The following is a 9,532-nucleotide window of genomic DNA, read 5'->3' as shown; positions in this document are numbered from 1 at the left end:
GCATCTTTGCAGATGTACTGAGTTGAGGTAAGGTCATACTGAGGTAGGCTGGGCCCTCATTCAGATTCCCCGGTGCCTCAGAGAGAGCGTGGCCCTGCCAACACCTCGGCTCCAGAACCAAGAGACAAGAACTTTCTGTTGTTTAAGCCACTTGGTGTGTTATAGCTGCCCTGGCAGACAAACTTCTGAAAGACGTTCCCCTTAGCAATGAGCTTCTAAACGACAGAGAAGGGCATATCTCTGGGTGAGTTGTCTGAGAAACTCAGTCCAACATTTGTTTTCAATGAATGAGCGAATCTTTCTGAGGCTTTGGATTCTTTCCTCTACATGAGACCAGGGAACTTTCGGCATCTCAATTGCATTTAGTGAGACTCGGCTTTCCTTCTGGCCAAATAGATACACAGAACGACCCCTTGTAGCTCAAGCCAGCACACGGAATCCCAGATTTCTGGCAGATGCACCTGTGTTGATAAATGCAACCCCATCTAAACTTCGGTTCTTATCCCCTTGGCCCCGGACCTGGATCCTTTCTCACACATACTCTTTATATTGTGACCAAGGTAAAGTAACAAAGTCTTAAAATTCCTTTGATATGTAAGCCTTCCCCTCTGGGTTTGACTTGGTAATAAGACCTCCAGACATGCTGAAATCCATCTTTTTATTTATTTTATTTTTAAGTAATCTCTACACCCAGCGTGGGGCTTGAACCCACAACCCTGAGACCAAGAGTCACATACGGTGCTCAGCTGACTGAGCCCGTCAGGTGCCCTGTGGGAACCCATCTACAGTTTAAGGCACCGGGGATGTTAAGGAGTTTGGGAAGAGGGGCAGGAGGGTCGGCTTCCCCTGGCAAACTGACTCCCTCACGAGGTCTTGGAGGAGGACGCCTTGCTTCTGGGCACAGGGGGTGCAGAGGGGCTGCCATTGGTGGTAATCAGATTCCTCTGCGTTCTTCTATCTCTCTTCATCCTGTGTCATTTGCTAACACATCAAGTGCCTACCGTGGGCTAAGCCATGGGGGCAGAGCAGTAAGCCTAATAGACAAGCCCTTGCTGTCACAGAGCTGACATTCTAATGGTGGTGGACACAGTGAGGAAATAAGACCAGGGGCACCTGGGTGGCTCAGTGGGTTAAAGCCTCTGCCTTTGGCTCAGGTGGTGATCCCAGGGTCCTGGGATTGAGTCCCACATCGGGCTCTCTGCTCAGCAGGGAGCCTGCTTCCCCCTCTCTCTCTGCCAGCCTCTCTGCCTACTTGTGATCTCTCTCTCTGTCTCTGTCAAGTAAATAAATAAAATCTTAAAAAAAAAAAAAAAAGCAAAATCAGAGAGAGAGAGAATCACTTCACAGGACGCTGGGACAGGCCGTGTACGAAGGCCTCACTGGAAGGTGACTGAAAGCCTGGAGGAGGCCGGGAAGCATTCCACAGCCAGTGCGAGACCCTGAGGGCGGGCTGTGCCGGCTAAGTTCCAGTAACGTAGGGGACTCTGGGGGGCTGCAGAAGCAGGAGTGAAGAGGAGGAAGACCAGGTCAGAGGTCACGAGGTGCTGGCAATACGGGGCCTTGGAAACAGGAGGCTACTTTGAGCCAAGTGACTTGATCTGATGAACGTTTTTAAAGTGTCCCCCTGGCTGCTGCTGACTTCAGAATGGGCTTCAGGGGGACAGAGTGGAGGCCAGGAGACCTATCGAGAGGCCACTGTGACAATCTGGGCAAGAGAACTTGACATTGGTGTAGGGGCTCTTGAGAAGTAGTCAGATTCTGCCTAAAGTGTGAAGGTAGAGCCAAGATTGGCTGCTGGTTTGGATGAAGGCATATGAGAAACAGGCCATGCCCAGGGGTGAGGTCACTGCTGAGGACATGGCAAGGGCCGCAGGGGGCATCGTGGTGCTGGGGGTCCACAGGTCAAGTGAAGGCGCATTCGGATTTAATGCCAGGGATACCCAAGGGGAGGCATTGAGGGGACAGTTGCTTCTTGTCATCTGGAGGTGAGGCCTGGGCCAGAGGTAAGAAATGGCATCATCAGTGCATAGACAACGCTTAAAGGTATGACACTGAACGAGCGCTCAAGGGAAAGGTAAATAGGGAAGAAATGACACCTGAGGGCTGAGCCATGGAGAGCCCACATTACAGCTTAACATGAAGAGCCAGAAGAGGGCTATGGGAAGGAGCAGTGTGGGGAGAGTGGGTGGAGCGCGGAGTGGCCCCCCATGTCGGGGGACGCCAGTGGGTCAAGGAAGGTGACAATTGCCACTGGACGTGAGCTTGTGGAGTGTTTCCCGGTGTCGCTGTGCACACTCAGTGCTATGTCTGGAGCAGTGCCTAGCGTTCCCCTCAAAGATTTAAAGAGGCTCTGAATTCAGTCAGTATTTAACCAGGAAGCCACAGAATCAGCCTGTGGGTTTGATGATGGGCTGTGGCAGCCCCATGGGCCGCAGGAGACAGGAGGCTCCTTTGCAAAACAGAGAAAGAGTCATTTGTGCCAGGACACACAGCAGCTAAGAATCGGACCCTGTTCTCTTTCTTCAAGCTGTTTGGCGCTGTTGGAAGCAGCCACCTGACGCTGGGGGCATTTCTGAGGTACTTTGCACATTGTTGTCAGGGGAAGCCCTGGACTTCGCCATACCCCGTCCTCAGTCCTCAGTGGGTCCCTCACGTGAGGGGCCACCTGTGGTGTTTTCTTTTCTGACTTCACCTCGGACCCTAAATTTGGTGGGAGTTTCACACCAATGATGATTTCTCTGACTCTCCCACACCAGCTAGTTGTCCAACAATTCAACTCAATTTGGACACCAGCTCCTGAGGGAGTGTAGGCCCTACAGGTGGAGGGCTCAGTCCCACAGGACCGACCCTACTTCAGGTGCTAGCAACAACTCCCTAGGGGGCCACTTGTAACTTCTTACCAGGTGCCCATACGTCAGGTGGGAGACCCCTCCTCAGCTTCAGTAATTTTCGGGACTGGCTCACAACGCAGGGAAATACTTTATTTACATTTACCAGTGTATTAACAAGGATACAATTCAGGAACAACCAAACAGAAGAGAGACATAGGGCGAGGTACTGAGGGGAGGGCAAGCTTCTAGGATGACCAAGGGCTCGTGCCTTCCCAGCTCCGGAAGCTCCCTGAATTCACTAGGCAGGGGGTTTGACCAGAGGTTTCTTACAGAAGCACTTTGCAAGTTTAAGGATGGGTGTAGGAGAACTGGGGTACCAGGAGACTTTACCTTCAAAGACCCTAGAAACCAAGTTACTTAGAGCATAAAATCATTGGATTCATTTTGAAAAAACAATGTCTTGACTTAAAAACTTTCTTTTTGAAAGGAAAGAAAATTTGCTCTTGGGTGCCTCGGTGGCTCAGTGGCTGAATGCCTCTGTCTTCGGCTCAGGTCATGATCCCAGGGTCCTGGGATCAAGGCCCGCATTGGGCTCTCTCTGCTCAGCATGGAGCCTGCTTCCTCCTCTCTCTCTGCCTGCCTCTCTGCCTACTTGTGATCTCTGTCTGTCCAATAAATAAATAAAATCTTTAAAAAACAAACAAACAAACAAACAAACAAACAAACAAAACATTGGCCTTTGGTTGATAGAAGTGAAATCTCCACTCCCCACCTCCCCAGTTTGGGCTGGAAGTTCCTACCCTCTATTCCTGGCTTGGTCTTTTTGGTGACCTGCTCCCCCACCCCCATCCTGAACCTATCTGGGGTATGCCTTTTCTTGTCGGGGAGTCTTCTCATTAGCATCCAAAAGATAGTACATTCCAAGTGTTTTAGAAGCAGAGACTGAGAATATCTCTCTCTGTCTCTCTCTCTTTTTAAAAGATTTTATTTATACATTTTATATATAAATTTTATATATATTATTTATATATATAATATATTATTTGTATATATTATTTATATATATTATATTATATATATTATATATATTATTTCTATAGAGCACAAGCAGGGGGAGCAGAAGGTAGAGGGAGAAAAAGGCTTGTCGCTGAGCAGGGAGCCTGATGCGGGACTCGATTCCAGGACTCTGGGATAATGACCTGAGTTGAAGGCAGACACTTCACCCACTGAGTTACCCAGGTGTCCCAAAGAGCATCTCTTCTGTATTAAACGACACCCCCAATGGGGGCTTCAGCCTGCCAGGTTAGCTAGAGCCCTTTCCTTTCATCCTAGCTGGATTTCTTTAGCTCCCACCAGATGAATGTCCAGTCTGGACACCTCCTGCCGTCCCTGGGGACAACTCCTCTGTCAGTCAGAGGAAACAGGACTCTGCCCAACTTAATCAAAGAAGGCGAATTTCTTTCTTTTTTTTTTTTTTTTTTTGAAGATTTTATTTATTGACACAGAGCGAGCATATGTAGGCAGAGGCAGGCAGAGAGAGAAGGAGAAGCAGGCTCCCTGCTGAGCAGAGAGCCCGATGTGGGGCTCGATCCTAGGACCCTGAGATCAAAGGCAGAGGCTTAACCCACTGAGCTACCCAGGCGCCCCAAAGAAGGCAAATTTCTAAAAAGGAACTTGTGTAGCTGCCAGAACCGCCAAGGAGGTTAGAGGACAAGACACAGAGCCACACAGTTTGTCTCCAGCCCAAATCACAGCTCTGTGCTCCCCCTGGTAGGCCCAGACACTACAGGCGGCCCGCCCCCACGAACTAGGCTCCCAGCACTTCTGCCGCCCATTGCCAGCCCCGGAGTGAACTCCAGGGAGTGCAGGTTTGATTGGCTGGGCCTGGATAAAGGCCCTTGCCCTCAGGCGAAGGACACAGGGGAGAGTGAGTATGTGGCATTTCTGCCTTCTGAAGCGGAAGAAAGGGGCCAGGTGCTGGGTGGAAAGGGATGGCCGGGACCTCTACTGTAGCATTGGTAATTAACGCGAATTCAGCTCAGTAACATGTAAAGCTCTAATTGGCTTAATTAAACTTCGTTAATTGGGCAGCACTCCACCTGTTGAGTGGAGGGGAGCTCCAAGGAGTAGGACCAGATGGAGGGTTTCTTTAGATGGACGGTAGAAGCAGGAAAGTTATTAGCAAAAGAAAAGGATTGTTCTAGGCCTCCCGGCTTGGGGTGGGTGGGCAAAGCCAAGTGTCTTATCATGCAGATGACCTCATCTCTCTTTGGTGGGGGGGGGGTTGGGAGAGCAGCGGGTGGCAGACTCAGTGGCGCTCATCAAGAATTCCCGACGGACCGGTTAAGACCACATTTCTGGCGGAGGTTGAAACCGCAATTAGATTGGGGATCAAGCCCTGGTTTGGGGACTTGTTCTGAGGGGCACCTTTCTGGGCCTGCAGTTTTCTCTTTAACAGCACTCACCCCTCTTGCCCCTGAGGCTCAGTCCTGGGCTGATGGGCCGTGCCCACGCCCTGACACCCACACCCTGTCAGGACTGGGCCTCCGGGCATCACTGGATGTGGCTCTGGGCTGCGGCCCCCACTTAGAACTCCCAGCACAGCTGGGCCACCCAGCACAAGTGAAGATCCCATTCCCATCAGGTTGGGTGTTCGAAAAGAGTTCAATACAAGGGTTGTTTACGGGGCTGTAGTAGGTTCAAGGGGTCACCTAGGTTGGCGCATCACTGTGGGGGTTAACAACAGGAGGAGCCCTTTCAGGGTGTTTGGGTGGCTTAGTCAGTTTACTGTCTGCTTTCGGCTCAGGTCGTGATGGGGGGAGTGGTGGGATTGAGAAGTCTATTGGGCTCCCTGCTGGGTGGATAGCCTGCTTTTCCCTGTCCGTCAGGGCACCCCCACAGTCGTGTGTGCACGCACACAAGCGTACACACACACACACACACACACACACACACACACGAGCGTGCTCTATCTCTCACTCTATCTCAAATAAATACAATCTTTAAAAACAAAAACGGGCGTCTGGGTGGCTCAGTGGGTTAAGCCTCTGCCTTCGGCTCAGGTCATGATCTCAGGGTCCTGGGATCGAGCCCCACATCAGGCTCTCTGCTCAGCGGGGAGCCTGCTTCCCCCTCTCTCTCTGCCTGCCTCTCTGCCTACTTGTGATGTCTGACTGTCAAATGAATGAAAAAAATCTTAAAAAAACAAAAACAAACACAAAAACACAAAAATGGGGAGCCCTTTCCATCCCTAGGCCTGCAGGGGGCAAAGTAGGGAATGGTTACTCAAACCTGGTGTGGGCCCGCGCCTTAGTCCCGTTCAGTTCCTGTGATCTGTCCACCAGAGGGATCTCTCAAGACATGCGCTCTTGTGGTCCTCTAGATAAAGGCCCAATATCTCAGCATATAGCCCTGCAAGGGACCTGGGAGAGGGGTGGCTATGGGGTGGGGTGTGTTGACTGCAGGCAAGAGTTTGGGGAAGGAGTAGGGGAGGAGCAGCCCCACCCACACATTCTCCAACTTTCTACCTTTGCCTTCTATTTGCCAAGCCCAGCAAGAGGCCCTGGAAGAGGAGCCCCGGGACAGAGGAGGGCGGAAGGTGGACTGGGAAAGGGAAGTCAAGACAAGCTGCTGTCACAGGCCCCTACTACGGGCAGCACAGAGGCTTGGGGGCACTGAGGCAGCCTGTCCCCAAGGGGAGTGATTCAGGCTAGTACTCAGGGGAAAGTGATCAGTGGGTTGAAGGGGATCCTGTCTTTCCTTTTTCAGTTTCTGGCATGTGCATGGCCCTTGTGCTGGTTATAAAAGACAGACCTCTACCCCAGCCTCACTGAACCCCCAGAGTAGCAGAAGGCACCCACATAACCCAGGGTTTGGTGTTGGGCTGGGGAGCCACAAGGGCTGTGGGAACGTAGAGGGGAACCCCTAATTCAAACTTGACATCTTGGAAGGCTTCCTGGAGGAGGTGGTGTTTTAAGCTGGGACCTAAAGGGTGAGTCAGAGGGGGTGAGGGGGATGTATGTGGTGGCTGCAGAGCCAGGAAGCATGAGGAGTCCCATTTTATTGCTGGGAACAAAATTGGAGCTTTACCTTAAGAAGCCCTTAAGGGGAGCCCTTGCAGGGTTTAGGGTGGTGGGGATATGTGTGTGGGGGTGCTGGCTACTGATTTATTCTTTAGGAAGATCAAGACTGGGATCATGGAGAGAGGTGGTGAGACCAGAGCTGGGTCAGTGGTGAAGAAAAGAATGTTCTGGAGGTGAGAGTGGCAGAGTAGGGGGAGTCGAGCACCAGTCTGGGTGACCAGGTAGAACTGGAGAGACAGGTGTGAGTTGTCCGTGGAGGCCTAGGAGCTCTTGGGAGGTGCTGTCCTGGGAGTCTTTAGGGCCTGGACTGTGCTGCATGGACAGGGACTCTCAGAGGCTCAGCTGGCTCGGAGAGAGAAGTGAGGGCAGGGACCTCTGGGAGCACACTGGGGAGAGGGCAAGAGGAGAGTTGTGGGTGGATGGTGAGGAAGGTGAGGATAAGGTGTTCTGGGACACCAGCAGGGAGTGTAAGGCGGAAATGCAGAGGGAGAGGGTGAGGACTTAGGGGAGGACCCTGTGGTGCCAGTGGCCTGGGACACGGGAAGAGCAGAAGGGAGTGACTGCGTGTGCCCTGAAGTGAGGTGTGAGCCATTCCAGGTAGACCAGACGGGAAAGGGGCAGAATTTAAGGGAGGGTCTGCTTCTAAGCAGGGAAGGGCACCGGCTGGGACGAAAAGCAGGTAGGGGAAGCCTGAGGAGACAGGCTGTCAGAGGGGTGGGTCTGAGCCCAACAGGCCCTGCTGCCCGGCCCCTCCATCCCATACACAGACAGACGTGGCCTGGCACTTCTTTGCTGAGCTAGTCCAGTTGGTCTAGGTCCTTGCATCAGGTGTCCTGCCTGTACGACCCTCAATCCTGTTGAATACACTTTTTTTTTTTTTTAATGTAAACTACATGCAATGGAAGACTTGAATTCATGACCCTGAGACCAAGCGTTGGATTGGAGGGCCCTCAGTCTTGTTGAGACCCCCACGTTTGGCACAGGGAGTTTGGTTTCTGTCTCAGAGCAGCTGATTTCCCCAGGCGGCTTGTGGAAGTGACCACTTCCCCGCTTTGCAGACTTGGTGTCCTCCTCCCTCGCGTGGACTCATGCCTGTCGGGGCCATGGCTGCGATTTCTCAGCCATGGTGTCCATGCCGCCCGGTTCTTGGTGTCCAGGACCGCCCGGTCTGCGCACAGCTCTGGGTGGGCCATGGAGCCCTCACCGGACTCCCCCAGAAAGGTTTCCCCCATTTGTCTGTGAGGTGTGGGAAGATGACAGGGCATGGGGACCCCAATCCTGAGAAGGTCAGGGAGGATGAGACCAGTGGAGAGGCCCCTAGAGGAAGTGGGGTGGGGGTGTCAGAGCAGAGAGGCCAAAGACAGGTGACAGGACGAAGAAAGGACAGCTCTTTTATTATTATTATTTTTAATTGCCTTGGAAATGTGGGAAAACATTGCATTTCCTTTTTTTTTTTTTTAAGATTTTATTTAGTATTTGACAGAGAGAGACACAGCGAGAGAGGGAACCCAAACAGGGGGAGTGGCAAAGGGAGAAGCAGTCTTCCCGCAGAGCAGGGAGCCAGATGTGGGACTCCCCTGAGTACCCTGGGATCATGACCCGAGCTGAAGGCAGATGCTTAACGACTGAGCCACCCAGGAGCGCCATGAAAGAAAGGACAACTCTTAGGAGCTTTGCTCAGGGCAGGGACTGGGTTATGAAGAGAGACCAAGTCTGTGGGAGGCAGAAGGCTGGGCACCCAGGGTGTGGAACGAGGGGTGGGAGGCTGGCTGGACAGGTGCATGTGGAGGGGAGCGTGTGGCGGCTGTTGTCCTTGGGAAGGGGGACCTGCGCTGTGTTCAACTTCAGACTGTATTGCTGAGGGGGCGGGACAAGGCTGAGTGGTGTCAGGGACGGCTCCTCATTCTGCTGGGGGACAGCCATGCCTCCACCTCTGCTGAGTCCTGACCCCTTCTTTGCCGGGTGGTCCAGGTGGTGGCCAAGCTGAGCTGTCTCCTCCCTCTTCTCACCCCCCAGCCTGGGGAACCGCACTGAGGACCTCCCAGGTGGTCCTCTGGGGTCTGTTAGTCCCAGCAATGCCCCTGTCCTCGGGTGAGAAACACACAGCAGGACACAGGGTGTATGCCAGGGCTTGGGTGCCCAGTCAGTGCAACGTGTCATGTTTTCTGCCTTGAGTACAATGTACTGCACGTGCCAGGTGCGGGGTGGGTGGCAGGTCAGAAACCCTGAGTGAAAAAATGCTGCGCATAGACTGAACACCTGTGTCCTCCCCAAATTCAGATGTTGAAATTCTAACCCCAAGGTGATGGTATTTGGAGGTGGGGCCTCTGGGAGGCGATTAGATCTTGAGGGTGGAGCCCTCATGAATGGGGGTTAGTGTCCTTAGAGAAGAGGCCCAGAGAGGTCCCTTGGTCTTTCTGCCAAGTGAAAACACAGGGAAAAGACAATCATCTATGAACCCAGAAACTCATCAGACACAGAATCTGCTGGCTACTTGATCTTGGACTTCCCAGTTGGCAGAACTGTGGTTCCCCGAGCCTGTGATGTTTTGGGATGGCATCTGTAACAGAGTCGTGGCAGGGCTCCTTCTGCATTTCCTTGGCTCTGCCCAGACCCCTC

The sequence above is a fragment of the Lontra canadensis genome, unplaced genomic scaffold, assembly GCF_010015895.1.
Source record: "Lontra canadensis isolate GAN:19392208 unplaced genomic scaffold, GSC_riverotter_1.0 scaffold35, whole genome shotgun sequence".
Taxonomy (NCBI): Eukaryota; Metazoa; Chordata; class Mammalia; order Carnivora; family Mustelidae; genus Lontra; species Lontra canadensis.
Note: the sequence above shows the minus strand (reverse complement) of the source record.